The sequence below is a fragment of the Mustela erminea genome, chromosome 9 (genome assembly GCF_009829155.1).
Source record: "Mustela erminea isolate mMusErm1 chromosome 9, mMusErm1.Pri, whole genome shotgun sequence".
In the NCBI taxonomy this organism is placed as follows: Eukaryota; Metazoa; Chordata; class Mammalia; order Carnivora; family Mustelidae; genus Mustela; species Mustela erminea.
In genome coordinates this window covers 23,955,783-23,975,366 of record NC_045622.1, presented here as the reverse complement: position 1 = coordinate 23,975,366, position 19,584 = coordinate 23,955,783, and the positions used below count along the sequence as shown (strand labels likewise).

General features: G+C 48.7%; 1 protein-coding gene across 3 annotated transcripts in view; it reads right to left on the bottom strand.

The window, feature by feature from the left end:
• The window catches only part of FLI1 (Fli-1 proto-oncogene, ETS transcription factor), a 122,508-nt gene that overhangs the window by 66,195 nt on the left and 36,729 nt on the right, over window positions 1-19,584 (bottom strand). The window contains exon 2 of one of the 3 annotated variants that reach the window (XM_032359187.1): window positions 13,781-13,940. The exons of the other annotated variants lie outside the window; for them this stretch is intronic. The gene's annotated coding sequence lies outside the window, so the exon portion shown is untranslated. The remainder of the gene's footprint in view (window positions 1-13,780; window positions 13,941-19,584) is intronic. 3 annotated transcript variants of the gene reach the window in all.

The window sequence follows — 19,584 nt, the reverse complement described above, 5'->3', positions numbered from 1 at the left end:
AAAGTCATAAGGAATTCTGGAAAAGGATAAGAACATGTTGTTTAGCCTCTGTCTTCCCACAAAATCAGAGTGCAGAAACAAAGTGTTTCTCTAAGCATATTATTCTTTTACGTAGAGAGAAATTGAACTCGTAAATTGGTCTTCCAGATAAGCGATGTCCAAGAGAAATTTCTGTGATAGGAGACATTCCAAAATCCTCACTGTGCAGCAGAGAAGCATTAGCCACGTGGAGCTACTGAGCGTTTGAAATGTGGCTAGTGCGACCGAGGAACTGAATTTTAAAACTTTACTGAATTGTATTTCATTTCAATTTAAATAGCCACGTGCTCCTAGTGGTGACCACAGTGACCGGCATAGGTTCTAGACACTTAGGCTTGCTGGCCATATTATGCGCTATTCAAAACATCACTTCGGCAAAGCAGAATAGCCAAAGTCACTTTGGCTAGTTCCTTAACACGTCCTGTCTAGTTATGGGATCGTGAATGTATTTGCCACCAAAAGAGCATTCATTCATTCATGGATGCACTCATTCATTTAACCAATATTTCCTGGACATGTGCTAGGAACCAGGCAGGCATTGTCATAAAACTCAGGAATATGTCAATGGAAAAACGGCATCGAGGTGTTGATAGCATTATTGTTACTATAGAATTAGGATACCTGTAGAAACCTCCCTGCACCCCCTAATCTGACCTTATCTATGCCGTGAACTAAATATTTAACAAGTATGCAAATGCATTTGTGCATAAGAGGGTCACCCTGGGCAGGTAAGTAGCAGCACCCAATCTGCTATGGTGAGAGAGGTAGAAGGAGGGAAGATCCTGAATTCATGATGGCAGGAATCGCAACAGGTCTGTGGTGAGATTTCCATCAAATGAGAACAAGGCTCACCAAAGAACTCCAAGAGGTAAGGTGTGTCTGTTGGTACTTTGCCATAGCTCATGGAACAGGGTGGGCCAGGGGCGTCCACGGCTGCCCCGGGCAGCATCTCAGAGAAGAAAATAGCTGCTGAGCCATTGTCCCATGAGACGGTGACAGGACGTGAAGCACAGGAAGATGGCACAACCAACTGTGGGCATTTCAGCAGACAGGAGAGCAGTGAACTGAGCAGGAATGTGGCCAAGGCAGGGCCTTAACACTTCATTGATGATCAACCCAAGTACTGCTGGGACTTTCCTGGTCATAAATAGCCAGCTAGGACCTCAGGTAAATGTTTTGTTGCAGCCTCTGAAGAGCATGCAGCCAGGGGCAGGGGAGAGTGAGGGGAAGGTGGACATGGGACGTAGACTCCCAGTCACCATCTTCAAAGGCTTTTCCCAAGGGACTTGGAAGGGCACTTCCATTTAGTAAATTTAGTAAAAGACTGTGGCTCTCTCTGCAGGGTCCTAAAACAGTATGTAGGTCTCCAGTGATCTGGAAGAGTAGCATTCTGATCTTACAGTAAGGTGTCCCTGCATCCTCATTGGCTGGAGGCCAAACTCTGCTTCTCCACCCCCAGGACCCATGTGGAAGGGCCACTGATTGTCTGTTCAACCAGAGCTCGCAGACTGGGGTTCCTGGCCCTATAACACAGCTCTGGTGTCTCTCGGAGCTCTGGCCCTTGGAAGGACAGCCGTTGATTAGTTGACTAATAGAGCCTGAGAGATCTAGCATGCCAGTGCTGCTGCCCAGTAGCCCTTCCCTTTGTCCCTCTAGGTTAACAACAACATTTGCATGAAAACAGGATCTTTGCTGCTGCACACTCTCTCCCTCCTCCCCAGCTCCCTTCCTTTCTGGTCGCCCTGTCTCCATCCTTCCCAGGCCCTGGTCCAGACATCATCTAAACAAGGACCCACCACCCCAACTCCAAGAAGGGGCCCTGCCTGACCATTAGGATGCTTCACAGGACATTGGCTCTCTGCAGGGAGCACTGCATAATATTAATTCTTTCCCAGTTTCAACTGTCAACATTCGATGGTCTGGTCCCATTGAGAAAGACTTGCTCTAAAACATCCACTCTTCTAACCCAAAGGGATCACCACACTGTAGTTTGAGAGAGGTTTCCCCTTCCCTCCCAGGAGATCAATCCTCCTAATTATCTTAATATAGGCTTATGTGAAAAAACAAACACAAACACAAACAAAACAAAACAAAACAAAACCCTGCCATCTCTAGGCACACAGAAAATCAACGGGGGCAAGTAGGGGAAGAGGAGAGGGTCAAAACGCAGCAGGGCCACGTCAGTTCGGGCCAGGAGAGACCAGATGGACTGTATTTACCGGTTCTTGGTCTTTGGCAACCAAACGTTGTTTTAAGATTGTTCTGACTGGATTCCAACTCTCCCAATGGGCCATTACTTCTATGAGCACCAAAGGTAAGCTCTGAAGGGACAAGTGAATAGACAGGAAACTGGTGTCTTTAAATTGTTTGTTGTGACAACAGAGTTACTCTTTCAGTAAATCTTCAGACCCTATGTGGGGGCCTCCAGAGCTTTATGGAGCGCACCTTGGGTTTAGAGACACTCTGACCCCTCTCCCTTTGTGCGCATGTTCATACCCATTCTGAAATACTTATTTCAATATACAGCTTCTCTTCCAACCCCCACTTTGGGTCCAAGAGTTTCTTGGGAGATTACTCTCTGCACTCATGGAGCACAGACACACCTAGACGTTGATAGCAAGGAGGCATCTACTTCCTTCTAATACCAGGGCAAGTGAATCAGGGCCGATGTGTTCCTCACACACAGGGACAAGAGGCCCAGCTGGAGGGTCTGGCCAGACCTGATGCAGCTCAGACGTGGCCCTTTGCTCCTACAGCAAGAGGAAAATCCTGTCAAAATGGCTTAACGATCTTCTAATATTTCCATGCAATTAAGGCCACATCTGTCTCCCAGGCCCCCACACTCCTTTGCTAGTGCACAGACATGAACCAAACAGTCTGTCTTGTCGATCTGGAAGGTAACAAAGAGCTCCATTCATAACTGTAGGCACTTGCACTGTTTTTTTTTTTTTAAGTAAAATAGAGTTTTCACTTTGAGAATAACCTGTGTGGCAAGCAAGCGAAGGATTTTTCCCCCCTAATAAATCAAATTCAACAGCCTAATAAAATGCTGGCTCCCCCACTCCCCCCACCACCGCCTCCCCCTCCCACTGTCCCACTCTCTGCCAACAATCGCTCAGAATACAGACTAGTGGTTGCACCCGAAGATGGTAGGGGAAGGGGCGCTGGGGGCATGAACGGAATTCAAACACCTTTTGAAGGTGGGATGGATTTGTTTGGCAGATGAAGAGCTGAGATGGGTGGGGGTGGGGGTGGGGCTGGGTAGGTAGGGAGGTAGCCTGCCTTCCCCTCCCCCACTTTACCTCCTCTCTCAGTCTTTCTGGGCTGGTTTCAAAACACTTCTTTTCTTCTGCTGCTCCCTTTACCCTACTACCCATCCCCAGGCATTGGGTAAACCTTCTGCTTCCTTCTTTTGCATGGGGAGGAACAAGAGAACCAGGTTCCTAGGGATGGAGCAAGGGCTCTTGGACCACACCTGCTGCTAAGCCCTGCAGGATCTTGCCTCTCCTCAGAACAAGGCTGAGAGATCTCCTTGGTCTTTGAAGCCTCCAGAGAGTGAATTTGCAGGAGATAAGTGCTGATAAACATCGAGTTTGGTGCTTATCTGCAGCAAACACAATCTTTTGAGGTTCTCTCTGAGCTCACAGGCCATAGAGACTCTAATCAAAAAAACAGAAGGGAAAATGCAAAACCAAGCAGTATTTGCTGCTGCTTTTTCTTCTTCTTTTTTGTTTTGTTTTCTTTTGACCTACACACTGGAAAGCCCAACATAGATACTATAAAACAGGGGACTCCAGAGCAGAAACACAACCCTGGGTCTTTGCTTTGTTCCATTTTTTGTTGTTGTTGTTGTTCAGCTGTCAACAGAGGAGATATTTTCAGTTCCGGACATGAGAGGATGAGCCAAGTGTTGACAACGACAATCTGCCCATAGCATTTACTGTCCTAAAATGCTTTCACAGGCATTGTGTTATTGGCTCTCATGACAACTCACTCTAAGACAGGCACCATGGTTGATGAGTAAAGAAGCTGAGCCTGAGCTAGTCTACGTGATTTGTCCACTATCATACAGCTTGAAGTGTGGGTTCCAGGAGCACCAGCCAAAATTTTATGGTCATTCTAGTCCATGCAGAGGCTCCGCAGGTAGAAGAAGGGACTCCAAGCTTTGAAACACTTGAGTGATGCAACAAAAGCAGAGGCGTGGGTGTCTTCTATTTCAGTGTGGTTTTTAGACCTGATTTCCTAGGATGGTATATTAGCAAGAGGCATGCATTAAAGAAGCAGCTTTGAGAACAAAGAACAGCGGGACAGGAACAAGGACTCCAGAGCTCGGGTCTCTGCTCCACCACTGATCTGTCATGAGCCCTTAAGGAAGGATTCCTTCTCAGATTTTCCATTGCCCCTTCCATAAAATGAAGGAGTGGGATCTGTGGTCCTTAAGGCAGGAGGGTGAGGGAAGATGAGGGAAGCATGGAGAGCGTTTGTTGCCCCATGAACACACTCTCTAAAAATTACACAACCACAGTGACAGTTTTAGGGTAAATTGTGGGTGCTCCTTGCGAAGACTAAGATGGAACGTTCAAAGGCAGAACCTGGCTACCCATATCTCTCTCCGCTCCAGAGTTCGACGGCACTGATGGGGGAGTCTTTAGCTCAGGGAACTACTGATGGCCATTCATGTCCCTAAAGACAGCAAGTTATCTCCACATTAGGTTCTGCTGAGCCTTTCTGCTCCATATTGCCCAGCCCCCCCCCATACTATGTATATGACATTGACCATTTGCGGTTGGGTAGAAAGTAAACCATCTACAAAAGCCTCACCAGTAACATTGCAGCAAAAGTAACTGGAACTCAGTGTGAGAGATCGTTTCCTGAGAGAAAAAGGTGATACCTGATTCACATGATCTCTCCGAGGAACCTCAATAAATCATCAATAGCCACATGTAGGATGGGGAGTAAGACTTGTGGGGGGGGGTGTGGTGAAGCAAGGTGGCTCTTAATTTATCTCTGTTTGAATTTGTTAAAAGAATGTATTTGTGTCTTTTCTATTTCATTAAGAAGCAATTTTAAAGGATGGGCTGACAAAAAGAACATCGCACTCATGGTGGAGGTCATGGTAGAGAGATAGGAGTTTGGATGAAATCCCCACCAAAGGCTCATTCAAGTTATAGAACTCACTGAGGTTGGAGAAGGACCATGTTGCAGATGCCAGTGCTCCGGTGTGTGTGGTGGGCACCATTGAGACAGACGTGGATCATTTGAGTTGCATTTGGGAATAACTTACTTCGTGCTATGCATTCTGGTTTTTTTTCAGCTCCCAGGTAGTACGGCCCTGAAGTAGGTCAAAGAGTATAGCCTCATTTTACAGATGAGGGGCCAGAGCCATGCTGGCCCCCAGGTCTCACTCTTTCTTTCTGTTTAATAGCAAGAGACCTTTCTCCTGCTTTGGGGGTGGGTGCGGGGAGGGCGTTCCTTGGCCGCCGGAGAACAAACTATCATCCCCACATAGCCAGCTGAATTTGACAAATGCAGTTTGAAAAGGGTCTTCAGAAATTCTTGTCCATTTAAGAGTTAAGTCTCCTGGAGAAATGTATCTTGAGCTCAGAAAGATATCCCTACTCTCTTAAATACACTTATAGATCCTTCAGAAAATGCCCGCTTGAGGCATGGGGAGGAAGGCTTAGTATTATCATCTGGTTAGTACCATCCTTTGGAATACAGACTGGGGGCTGGACTGGTTTGGGATGCTGAGTCAGGCTCTTCTCCGAATGGCAAGACATCTCAGTCTTGTCATGATCCCTCACACACACCTGCATACATACAAATACCCGCAAATTACAATGCATTTTGAAAACTACTAAATATCGCACCATAAATATTACTTATGCAAATAGTATTACAGTGGAAAATATGCACATAGACAACACGGTAGCTACCTGTCTCTTTCAGAATCAGAAAAATAACCATTCTTTCTAGTTTTCTGAGCATATATATAGTATCTGATAAACATTTGCTTTGGAAAACTAGGGGGGGAAACATGGTTTATTGATATATCATTGACCATAAGCTCTGTTTTTAGATTTTTAACTACAGTGGAGATTTTTATCTGTACCTGGTATGTCTTGGGTGTGTCTGAAACACACCCTCTCCGGGTTCCCACATTCTCTAAGTTGCTCAAGTGACAAAGGGATGCAGGATATCAAGCCAGCGATAAGCATTTCAAGCATAAGACTCTGCTACAGGTACCTATTGCAAGGACTTCAGAAGCCAGAGTGCTAATGTCACCATCAAAAGCTGTAGTTCCTGAACTCACATCACCCCTTTTTGCTGGAAGTTTCCTGAGTCAAAGATTCCTGATGGTCTTCTTTTTCTAGCAATTTCTAACTGGCTGCCCTGCACATATGAAATGAACGTGTACAGCTCATGGTAATGGAAAGGAAGAAAATGCACTGATGCTGAGCGAGAGTGGGGGTTGGGGGCCTCAAGAGTGGGTTGCATGTTAAACCCAAGCAGCTTGCATTTCCTGTTTAGTGGGGTTGGGTGAAGGTTTTCAGTAGTAAGGTCTCAAGCTAACCCGAATAGATAGCCTCCTTGGTCATGCCCCAGGAATTGATATTTGGCCTCTGGATACCAGATGGAGGTTTCAGGATTAGAAAACTTCAGGATCAACCGCTCCCCGTTTCCAGCTGCTTGTTTCAATTGTCCTTTGCCTTATTCTTTCGGGGTTCTCCCTTTAAAGTCGGGTTAAACAGTTTCTTAGACCAGCCCATGAGACCCTCCAAGGATAACGTTAAAAACATCTCATTCTTGATACTCTTGATAGCCATTATTAATTACCTTTAAGTTATTAGAGAGGAATTTAAGCATATAACAAGGGACCAGAACAAAGTTCTGGGCTGGTTTAATTCCTGTATACTGCTCAGTCTCTCTCTTTCTCTTTCTCTTTCTTTTCTTTTTTTTTTTTTAATTTTTAATATTTATTCATTTATTTTAGGGGGAAAGAGCATGCAAGCATAAGCGGGAGGCACAAAGGGAGAGGGAGAACCCCAAGGGGACTCTGAGCTCAGCACAGAGCCCAACTGTAGGACTTGATCTCACAACCCTGAGATCATGACCTAAGTTGAAACCAAGAATCAGACACTCAACCGACTGCGCCATCCAGGCACCCCTGCATTTTTAATGGAAAAGGCAGAAGATGAATCTTCTAGACTTATTTCCCTCTATACTGTGATTATAGCAATAACAATAACTGAGATTGTTAGACTACTTTATAGTTCAAGACATTTATCTTAATAGGACACTTCCCACACCTATAATCTTACTTAATCACCATGATTAAGGGGAAGTAGGTAGTATTATTAGCCTTCCCCATTTTCCTGGTGAAGAAAGGAAGGCTCTGCAAGGGTAACACTTCATTCCTGATGGCAAAGCTGCTAAGTAGAAGAATGTGAGCCCAGCCCCCCAGACTCCAGACACCCAGGCTTTTCCACGGGGCCACGCTGTCTCTAATGCACTCTCTGCCCCAAAATGCAGCAGCGTTTTTTCACACTGATGCCCTTTTCCTTTGCCCTTTTGATCTTGCCCCCTTGGTTAGACTGTAGGCAGTTTTAATGTGAGACCTTTATCGGTCAGCTACCATTTTAACTTGTGGTGGGCTCCTTAGTGTTCCAGAGACACTTGCTGATTGATGGCATGCACTGGGCACGAGGCTGCTGGCTTTGACATTTTAGAACTGCACACTTCCTCCAGTGACACAGCATATGCCCCAGCAACAGGCCTCCCTGCCATTTTCTCAAAACCAGGAAACGAAACTGGCCACCGAGAGCAAATGACCACCAGCCCGAGCATTAGTGCAAACCAAGCAAAACACACCAAGAGGCAGACCTCGTGGCTCAGAAGGACAAAGGCATTCCATCTGCACTTATCGCTGCAGAAATGTCACCCGCTTCTTCCTCTCCTCCTGGTTTCAGTAGCAACCATCCTGGACTTTGCAACAGGTTAAATGGTGCACCTTTCTATATGTTCTTACGCAGCGCTCACCCCCAGGCCCACCGTTGGCGAAAATCCCGGTCTCGTTATGGCACAAGGACAGCCATCCCTAAATTTTTTAACTGAAGAATGTTCTGAGAAGGACAAGGCAGGGCTGTTTAACGTGCACAGGCTAGCACTCCCCACCCCTCCATTCTTCTTTTTCTACAGCCTCCTTTTTGCATCCTGTGTCTCTAACCTAGTCAGATCCCTGGCAGATGGTATCACGGATTTTTTTTGGTGTGTGACTGCAAAGGTGTTTTCTCTCTGCAGCAAGCCACTGTGGAGCTCTGGGGGGCTACCGGGGCACAGGTAATGGTAATCTGAACCCAGGCGTCTCAACAGCGAGCTCCGGTCCCCTTCTCTTCCCATTATGCTGATTGCAACCCAGATGGGAGGAGCTTTCGGGAGCCAACGCCTCTCTGAAAAGAGACTGTTCCTCCAGGCTTTTTCATTCTGATGGGCCAGGACTAGAAGGAGAGAAAATAAGACACCAACTGCTTTGCATATGAATGCAACAAGATGTGTCTTTCTGGGTACCTTTGTTCCTTTTGAAAGGACGGGAGGCTGCCAAAGCAACATGGCTAATTAGACTAAGACAGATGGGCACATCAGAAATCATTCTGCTGGATCCTTCCCTTGCACAGTGTCAGGAATTTTCAGTCTTCTGCCACACATCATGTTGCTGCCAACCGAGTCCAAAGGACAAACGTGGTCTTTGTAGCTGGACATGAGACACCCCACAGATTCTAGACCAAGGTCAGATTTGTGGTCTGTGACTCACTTTGCTTATTATTATTCTTGGTGCTGTTGTGACTTTTTTTTTTCTAGATAACCAACAACTTAGCTCTCTGTTCACCCAGGATCATCCAGGTTAAAAGGAATGAGGGGAAACCAAGGAAGCTTGTGGAAAGGAGTAGAGCTGTTGCAGATGTTTCTCGGGATACCAACCTGGTTCTTTTTTCTTGAAGCATGGTTCTTGGACTTGGTGTATTTTCTTTTAGAGATGAAAACTTCCAGAGACCATGCTAGATCTTGTGAATTAGCACCTTAGGAGCCGAGCCCATGAACCAGGACTCTACTACACACCCCAAGTGAGTCCTGGGCAGATGCAAGTGTCAGAACCTATGTTAGTGCTCAGTGACAAAACCTTCCACTGTCACTTTTGTTTGGAAAATGCTGCAGAAGACATTGCTCCTCTCTTTCGCTTGGAGACTCATGATACATATTAACTATTAGCAGACGCAAGGTTCTGATAAGTCCTGAGGCAAAGAGGCTTTTGCAGGTTTCTATAAACCAGCGTTCCCCGCACTATTTTGAACACGGAATCTGGTTGCACCAAGTACCTTTGAACATCCCTCAGATATGTTTTGGAAGCAATAAAATACCGTAATGGTGCCTTGACGGCACATCATTGGAGGACCCTACCTTCCTGGGTCTCGCTTGTCTTCTTTCCTGCCACAGCCTACCCAAAATATTCCAAGAGGGAAGTAAGCTCAAGACAGACAGCAATCACTTTTTTGGGGGAGGGAAACTAGTCGATTTTTAGAATCGTAATGTGCTTCGGTTATGTGTTGGAAGCAATGTTGTCTACTCCTTCCTCCCATCTCCATCGTTTATGTGGAAATACCGCATCTTCACAGGGGCTTTCCTGGAATCGTCCCATCCAAATGATATCCAGCCTAAGTCCTTCTTCAGAACTCTACTTTTTCTTCTTCATCCGTACCACATTTCTATTACATATTCATTTATGCAAAAAGGTGATTAAAGTCTCACCTGGCTAAACTAAACTCTCCAGAAGGCAGGGTGTCTGGTCTCATTTGTTCAGCCGGGAAAGCCAGGACTCAGCTTGGCAGATAGTAAGCACTTGATAAATATTTGTTGCCTGAGTGCATGCCAGACTTTTACTCTAGCGAATCACGTGAACATGTGGGTCCAGGGAATGGGGACTCGCCGTGGTTCTGTCTGCACCTCAGAATTTCCTGAAATCCCTCTCAACAGTGCAAGGTTGTGCCCCACATCTCCTCCAGGAGAAGGAGGGTGTGGCAGGATCCCACGCCGACCACTGGCTGGGTGGGTGGAGAAAGGAGGGCGCGCTGAGCTTTGTTCGGGTCCCTTAGGACTTACTCTAGGTTTTGGACAAGTGTCTCCGTGTTTGGGTGCCTTGATTCTCTGTTTAGTGCAACGGGTGTCCCATTTGCTGCTCCAAAATTACACTGTAAGCTGTCTACTTGGGCATTTTGAAATCCCGAAATGAGCGGTGATTCTGAAGTTCAAATCATGGTTACTATTTCCAGCACTGTGGGGTTTCTAGCACGTGGCTTTGACCCTCAGGTTTTGCCAAGAGGATTTTTTTAATATGACTTGCTCAGGAAGTCTTTTACTTGATGCTGGCCCTTTAACAGAAAAAGGACCGCTCTGTCTGTTAACCACCCTGTCTTACTTGACCTCTTGTTTTGTGGTGCAGAAGTTACACAAGCAGACCGTTGGACACGCATGCTGGCTCATTGGTGTTTTTCTCAGGGACATCTATCTCAGCGGCTCAGCAACCTGCACCCAGAGCCGGGAGCGCATGGCGGAGACACCCCGCAGGCAGGCAGATCTCGGGGTGAGGGGGCTCCATCCCACTGGGCAGCCCCAGAGCCCTGTGGGGCTAATCCAGCCCCAGGCTGTCAGCAGCACAGGAAGCAGAGGGCATGGCTGATGTACATGTCACCGTGTGGCTTATGGCCACAGCCTCGCCCTACCTTAGAGCCTGCACAAGCTGCGAGAGCAACAGGAAACGGCCGAGGGTGTATATATAGCCACATTGTGTTTATCCAAAGGTGCTGTTTTGCACAGATTATGATGAGCGTTTTCACTGGGAGAGGACATGGCATCTGCCTTTTCCGCAGGGCCTCCTGAGATGCTTGTAAAATTAATCATTCCACCTGAGAAGGAAGAGGAACATGACGCCTTTTGGGTTTCTTCCTTTTCAAGGTGAACAGACCAGCACGTTTTCTTTTCCAAAGGATTTCCGGATCCATTCAGCCAAGGCTCAGAAAGGATGGGAAACAGCAATGGAAAAATGCAGGATTTTCATGAGCCTCTAAATACAACCCATCTGGGAAAATCATTCATTCCATAGATTGAGTTTCCCCTAAAATGCATTAATTAGACTTCGCTTCCCCTCCACCCCCCCGCCCCTTCCCCTTACATTCTCCTGGCAGACAAATCCATCCATCCCTTCCTAGAACAGCCCTCACACAGCCTTTGGTCTAGCTCCCTCAAATCCCACCAGGGCAGAGCTCACAGAAAAGTCATGGGTGCCCAGGCTCGCGGGGGCCCAGCCCTCCACCCCTGACCCCCTGTGTTCGCAAAGGGGAGCGGTCAGAAAGAAAGGAAAAAGGGTCCTCGTTCCAGTCCCTTCCTCAGAGCAGAGCCATTCTGCACTCTTTGGATGTGACCTCCTTGGGGTGCAAGTTTATTTGTCGAATTCTAGACTCCGAGCCTGTTCTCAAGCCGGGCGGTGGCTTTAGCAGCTCTCACTGGCCTGTTCCACTTGCTGAAGAAACTTGGGAATGAGCCCTGGGAAGAGCGGGTCCCTGGAATGCTGGTCTCACAAAGGCAGGCCTAAATGCTTTGGTCTACTGAGCATGCTTGGGGGACTCCGGGGAAATTAGGAAACTGCTCTGAGATTCGGATTTTTATCTGTAAAATGGGCATAATAAGGGTGTGAGCGGTGGATGAGAGAATCTGAGTCTAGTCGTCAGCCTCATACCCCTGTGAGTGGAAGGTGACGCTTTACCGTCAGAGCTGAGGTAGTAAAACCATAAAATCAGACTGGGACTGTGGAGCAGAAGAATCCTGGGGACTAAAGACCCCAACTTCAAGATTTTCCACTTTTTGTGCTAACACAGTTGGCTGCCTCATTCAGCACGAATAGACTCTGTATTCTGAGGCCAGACCTGCTCAGGGACGGCGTTCACTGCTGTTCCTCAGAGCAGCCTCTAAGAGAGTGCCACTTCATAAATGCCACTTCATAAATCTTGGTTCTTCCTATTCTGAGAAGACGTTAAAGTTGTATGATGCATTGTGAAAAAATAGGCACCAACATTCAGGAGGACGGTTTCAACGTTTCCTCAACCTCCCGGTCCCCCCAGCCGAGGCCTGGGACATGGGCTTGCAGGCTGGTTCAGTAGGTCCCAACTCAAGAAGCAGAAGTGAATGCTTCTGTTTCCTATCCTTTCAGAAAGGGGGTAGGTATCTGAGGCTATTTTGTATGCGCAAAGCCATGTATGGCACAAGGAGGCCAGAGGCAGTCAGAGGGACCTGGGCAGGCCTGAGCCTGGAGCCCGGTACCTGTTCAGGAGCCCTTAGTGGGTGCAGATGGTGGATGTCCCCATCCACCTCTAGCCCCATCCTCTTCTTTCCCACCTATTTCACTGCACAGGGCCCCAGACCATTGTTCAGTCTCTTCACTGAAAGCTGAGCACCCAGTGGCAGAGGCCAAAGCCTGCAACTGTGTGTGCCTGAGATTAAGACTTTTATCTGATCTTCGGCAACTTGCAGAGGAAATCCTGTTCCAGAGCTCAGAGTGAGAGGTTGCCAGCAGTTCTTCCCTCCCACCTGCGAGATAAATCAGGACACCTGAAATGCTAATATGGGCTCATTGTTTATAAATATAATCATCTCACTTCCTGTAACGCCATTAGTCCCTCCTTCTGCCTTTTTTCTTTTAGAAAGGGCATAACCAAGTCTCTTGGCAGAGCCTGGCCGGGTGTCCTTAGCGTCCTCATCTGCAGAGCAGGCCAGCGGTAGAGACTCTCCGCAGATGGAACTCCCCACTGCGACCCCGCCTTTAGGATTAAGATTCACGTGGAGCGGGGCAGCTGGGTGGGTTAAGTCAGTGGGTTTAGCCTCTGCCTTCAGCTCCGGTCATGGTCTCAGGGTCCTAGGATCAAGCCCCGCATTGAGCTCTCTGCTCAGCAGGGAGCCTGCTTCCCCCCTCTCTCTGCCTGCCTCCCTGCCTATTTGTGATCTCTCTCTCTGTCAAATAAATAAATAAAATCCTTAAAAAAAAAAAAAAAAGGTTAAGATTCACGCGGAGAACCAACAAGTTCTTCAGGAACCGAGACAGGCACGGGTCCCTCTATCACCCATGTGAAGGCTCAGTGTGGGTCTCACCTCCTTGAACCAGAGAACCCCAGGCAGAAGGGCACATTCTCAGGTGGTTGGAGTCGAGGTTGTGGAGAGCTGTGGGTTCCTTTCATTTCCCTCACCCCACCTCCGAGCCAGAGGGCTAGCTGACTGAGGTTGATTTGTAGCTGACAGATGGTTTATGAGATCCTGCCCGGTGATGGGAGTAACGCAGGTCTCTCCTCTTCAGGAAAAGTGGGTGATGCCCCCTAGTGTGAATTGGGGAGGGGAAAGAAGATACTCCTTGTAACTCAAGGAGGGAATCCCCAAGACAGAATTTGCTGGAGGATCTGCCCTGACTCTGTTCCTTCTCCCACTACTCCTATTGTTTCCTTCACTGCCCAGCAGGAGTGGATCTGCCGATCGCCTCGCCCCCCTGCACCCCGCCAAGTCTGCCCAGAGCTGTGCTGGGTGACTGCGGGCAATACACCAGAAAGAAAAGGCATAGAAGTTGCCTGAGGGACCTCAGATTCGCAGGGTCCACAGGAATCATAGAGGTGATGATGTGAGAATCATGCAACAGCCATCAGCTTACAGGAGAACCACCGAGAAGCAGGCAGGAAGGGGAAGTCCGCTTCTAGATCTGACACCGTTGAGAGGTATGACCTCAGTACTCTCACCTGGGCAGCAAGGGTGCTCCTAGACAGTTCCTCAGATCTTTCTGGAAATGGCATTCCATGAGTCTGTGGCAGCCCCTGCCAGATGACAAGCCACTAAGGATGAAGTCAGACTCTGTTGCCACCTCACAGGAAACTGGGGGTGGGGGGGCACTGCCTCCTTTGTTCCCTGGCACCCATGGGGTGGGGGTGGGGCAAACCGTGGCCACTTGCAGGGAAGAGCGAGTCCCTGGTGCTCCTGGCTCCCTGCGTGGCCTCCTGATTCCTCTTCCTGCAGAGCCGCTCTGCTGATGGCCCACCCACTGGACGGAGCCCCTTTTTTGTTTTGTTTTGTTTCAGCTTGTGAGGAAAATGAACTTGCTAGTCAGTATGGAACCGTCCTGAGGGGAAGTGGGTGCAAGGAGGGAACCTTTACTTCTGCCCCATGCAGGCCAGAAAAGACAGCGGGAATGCTGCTTCTCCGCCCCTTCAGCTCAGCACTCTTCTCCTCCACAAACAAGCAGGGAGCCCAAGGAGGCCAGGCGGGGAGGTCAGATGCCTATCCTGCCCCGAGCTGGTCACGGCCAGCCCTGGTGTCGCCGAGGGGAGCCAGAGCTCCCGGCATCCCTCTCTCCTCAGCTGCACATGCAGTGACCTCCCAGGGGGATCTAGAAGTCCACCCTGGTGGGCGTATTTACATCATGGAAATAGGGAACCATCACACAAACCCAGAGGGCTGGGTGTTGAACATTCGACCGCACACGTGGTTGGATGCACCTGCCTCTCCAGCAAACGGCCGCTACCCGGGACCTATCACGGGGATGTGCCTGACTTCCTCACCCCTTGGAGGCCTGGGACAGGGCCTGACTGCTGACAGGAGCACCTAGGCCTCCAGGTCCCTTATTCTCTGGCCCTTGGAAACCTTGCGCAATTTTCTGTGGCTGCTTTTCAAGCCCATCAGCAATACAAAGGACACTACCAGTCACTAGGGATGGAGGAGCTGCTATTTGCCAGGGGCAAAACTGAGCCCCTTGGGTTACGTTTTCTTGTCCACTCGTATCCCCACCATAGCCAGAGGGAGTCTTTCCTCGTCTCCTAGTTCAGGAAGGTGAAGCTTGGGAGGTTACCTAGCGCATAGGCAGCAGAGCTAAGATCTGAACTCAGATTCCAAACTGTGCTCCTTCCAAAGTCTTCCCACTACACAACCTGCCCATTGTTAGTCAACACGATTATTCTTCCTCCTTGAAAATAGATCCAAATGCTATTACCTCAAGGTAGGACCTCAAGTGTGGCACAACTCCCGGGGCCCCCATACAATCAATATCACCCTTTCCAAAGACAAACCACCCTCCCCTCCCCCACAGGACACACTTCCTCTTCCCCTCCTCTACCCGGCCGTTGTCCCTCCCCTCCTTCAACCTCTACTCAGAACTTACTTCCTCCTTGAAGCTTTCTCTCATTAACCCCACCCAGTTTTGATCACTTCACCAACTTTGCTTCTCCTCAAACACTCACACTCAAATTTGCACTAGATTTCGTCTGCCTTATTTTTACAACTGGGGTCCATCTGGGTCTTCTTCTCCGAGCTCTCTCTTGCCCCTCTCTTTTGTACTGTTCCCATGGTGCCTTGCAATGAGGGATGTCCTCAGGGATCTCTTGGGGTGGGCCTCCTTTGTCTCTGTGGGCCTACGAACAGCCTGTTCTTCCCATCCACAGCGGGGTGCAGGCACATTGTCTCAATGATCCGGCCAAATGTCTCAAGCACCCTCTTTGTTCTGGCCTAAGATGGTTGTGAGTGCAGAGCTTGGGCAAGAGGTCGGGAGAAAGAACCTCAGCCAGTTCCACGTCCCTCTGGGAATTCTCCTTTCCAGACCTAACACCCAGTGAAACCTTGGAAGACTTTCTTGTCCAGTCTTGAGGCAGACAAGGACCTGATTCTCTCTAAAAGGGTCTCGGGATTTCTCCTCGTGTCCTTCCTACTCCCCACTCCCTCAGACTGACTTGTTGGTTGAAACTAGCAACGGAGCAGGAATTTGGGGCTGTGGCTGGGGAAGTATCTTTCTGTTGATCTGAGTGTCTGAAGGACGCGAGTACGTAGGTGAGTAAGAGCGGGAGTTAGCTGGGTGCACCAGCGCTGAGCCTGGAGCTGGGACATCGTTACACAGGTTTCTGTGTGCTTCAGAAGTTCCCCAGTGGACTTGGACTAGAGGGCTGGCTGGATCTTGGGTCTTCTGGGGGAAGATACCAGTAATGTGGTAGTAACAGCTGGTCTGATTTGCATTTGGGAAGCCAAACTGTTTCAGACACCTCGGCTGATGCAGGGAGCCATTCCTCCGAGGGCCCTACTGGCCAGTGAGGGACCCCTCTCTCCTCCCAAACTCCTCTGCTGCCCTGTCCCCTACTCCCCGCGTGCCCCAAATGCCTTGTAATTCCTCTCTGCTCTAAAGACCCGGCTGTGATCATCACACTCCCTTGCTTCTGTCTTCCTGACACGTTCACAGGCATTCCTCCTGCATGGCCTACTGCTTTTAGACTGGCACACAGTTTTCACAAGAAAGGTTTTTGTGGTTTGGGTTTTTTTTTCCTTCATAAGTTTGCAGCTGCTAGTTTTGAAACCACCAGCCCTGGGGCAACTCAGTCAAACAGAGAGCAAGAGAGAAAGAAAAAGAGAGAGATGAAAAGGAAGGATGAAAGATGTCTGTAAATCATGTATTACAAGCAAAAGTTCTGTGTGGCTGCCTTGTCCTTGACTTGCCTTCTCAGCCAGGCTTCTGGGCATCTTGAGGTAGATTTGACGGAGGGTGTCCTTATGCCAGAGCCCCTGGCAGCCTGTGCTCACAGATGAGGTGTGAGGGGCTGACACTTTTGGTCATGCTCTGAAGGGGACCCGCCAGCTTCCCACGTCCTGCTTGAAGACGTGCACTCTTAGGGACATACAACCCATGCGTGCTGGGGACAGAGCAGAGGAGATGGGGAGGGAGACCCAGGAGGCCCCTGACTGAGCTTCTGAGTGCTCCATGGGGATCAAGTTCAGGCTCACTTAGTGGGTTCCTAGGTGACCCTCGAACAATGTGGAGGCTAGGGGCGCAGAACCCTGCACGGTTGAAAATCCACCTCCACAGACTTAACTACTTAACAGCCTGCTCTTGACCAGAAGCCTCACCAATAACACTGACAGCGATTAGCACCTACTTTGTACATTACATGCATTACACACTGTGTTCTTTCAGTAGAGTCAGCAAGAGAAAAGACAACGTCACGGAGAAAACCCTCAGGAAGAGAGGACACTTGTGCACTGCTCTACTGGGAGCCATCGGAGTAGAAGTGGCCCTCACGGTTCAAACGCCTATTGCCCAAGAGGCCCCAGTATTTAGCTGAACACAGACTCGAGGCAATAAGAGGAGCCAGACATAAATGAATCCAGAAAAAAACTTTACATTCAGGTCTCCCCCTTGCCCCTCCCACATTCACTGCGTTTGTGGCAGCTAATTATAGTTTTTATCTAAACCACCAGAACACCTAGAGGCACAGCCTAGAATCTAGCCCCGAGCAGAGAGAGCGTGGCGGCCCGTCAGGACAGCAAGCTGTCAGGCTTATTTCGGGTGGCTTTTGTGTATATCCTATTTGCTGGCGTCTGGCCTTGAAACCCATAGCTCTGTGTGGACCCGGATGAAAGCACTTTTGCTGGTAGTCAGAGGGAGAATCGTGGACATATTACTGAGGAAACGAGAAGGGGTTGGTCCTCCAAATCAGGCCTGCTTTGACTTAGAGGGCCGGGACAAACATAGGCTATTGAGAATCTTTGCCTCCATAACCCTTTGCTGGCCTCTTTCCTAGAACCACGAACCCATTCCTATTTTATAACAGAATTACTTGTGGTTGTGTTTCTCTTCACCCTCCCTCTCTCTCCCTGCTCCTCATCAAGTTTCCTGGGGGTCTCTTGAGGGCTTGGGATATGTTCTCTTGGCATGGCCTATAAAGCTACCCAGCACAGTGAGTGCCTTGCCAGGAGGAGGTGCTCTACCCAGATGCGTATTCAATGGCATTGAATTGAATACTGGTGGTCACACTGTCTTAGAAAAACACATACTGACTTTCCTGTCACCTGCAACCTAAAATATTACTCTGTACAGCCTGGTCTAAACGTTTTTAAAGGGTCAAGTCCTAGTTTCCAGCTTCTCTTCCCTCTCTCGGCGGTCAGTTCCAGATCATTGTAGAAATCAGCTTCAGTGTTACCCTCGCCCTGTGAAGCCATCCTCAACGACCTCAGCCCTTCCCAACAGAGTTAGTTGTTCCTTCAGTTGGTCTCCTAGGACACCTTGTGCGTATCGTGAAAGCACTTTCTGGTTGTTAGCGTGTGAGGGTCTGTATATGCCTGTTTCCCTCAGGAAACTCTGAGTCAGTCAAAGACTGGGACGCCGTCTGAGGCATAATTGCCTTCACAGTGCTGGACGCTTCCTAGAAAAATAGGTGCCTAGTAAATGTCTGATACTAAATTATTGAGAAAAGGAATGGGCTCCATTCATCTCTTCCTTCCAGAGTCTTCCTACACCTGTCCTCCTTCTTTCCTTCTCTCCCACACGTGGCCACCTCCCAACGCTCAACCTGTCTATGGCACTAGGAAGGCAGTCCTTTTATTTCCATTTCTGAAATGTTTATAGCCTTGTGTGTAAGTTCTGTAACATCAACCGTAGCCATTCACTGCTCATCATTCTCGTGGCCTCCAACATTTACAAAGATACTGACTCAGATACTCAAAGATGTAGACACCCACGAAGACGAACCTTCCTGGGTCCTAGCGTACTTCCTCCATGAGGACTCCCCAACCAGTCCAAACCCACAGCCATTTTCCTTACGCTGCCCAATCCCTTGGTCGCTTCTCCGTTCTCTTTAATTACTACACTGTTGTTTGGGACTTGTATGCAGTTGTCATGGATATTTTTTTCTCCTGATTCTCTGGAGACTTCCCCACAGTTCACATTACTGGATACACGATCAGAATACGAAATGAATGACTGTGTTAGACGGTCCGACAGGGACTCTCAGTATCCTGCATCGCTCCGCAGACCCTGGGTTTTCCCAAGGGAACTTCACCTTGATGGACTAGCTGCTGCTGAAGCAATATTCAGGAGCCACATTGAGGACTCTAGTTTCTGTGATGGAATAGGTCTCCAGTAATTTACACATTTTTGACCCACATCGGTTCACTTTATTATGGAAGCCATGCCACTTGGTTTCCTGGTTCAAATATTGATTAAAATTTCTTCTCCCAGCAAAGAAAGCTGTCTCCCCTGGAGCCTGAGCTGGTGCATCCCCACAGAGTTTCCTCCTACCCCAGGGCCACAGATAGGAAAGTGAGTGCTCTGTGTGAAGGCCAGCTGCAGGCAAGTAAGCCAGGTGGGGATTTTTTTGATGTCTACAATCACCAAATTGGTGTCTGCAGTTTTTTCTGCCTCTGGTCTGAACATCATCCTTCTCCTGCACTCCGACCTCAGTGCCTTCCCCTCTGGGGACTGAGCCTCTTTATCAAGCACCCCTTCATAAATTTTCCTCTCCTTCCCCTCCCCCACACACTGTCAAAACCACTGTGCCAGGTTTGCCACAGTCACAGGACCTTGCGAAGAAGCTAAGCTCTTAGAGTAAACATGGTCGCTCAAGTCATGTCGACCAGTGACTTCGGTATGTTGACGTGAGGTTCCTGAAGCTCCAAGAAATGAGCTCAGGGTGACTTTTTCAGGAAGAT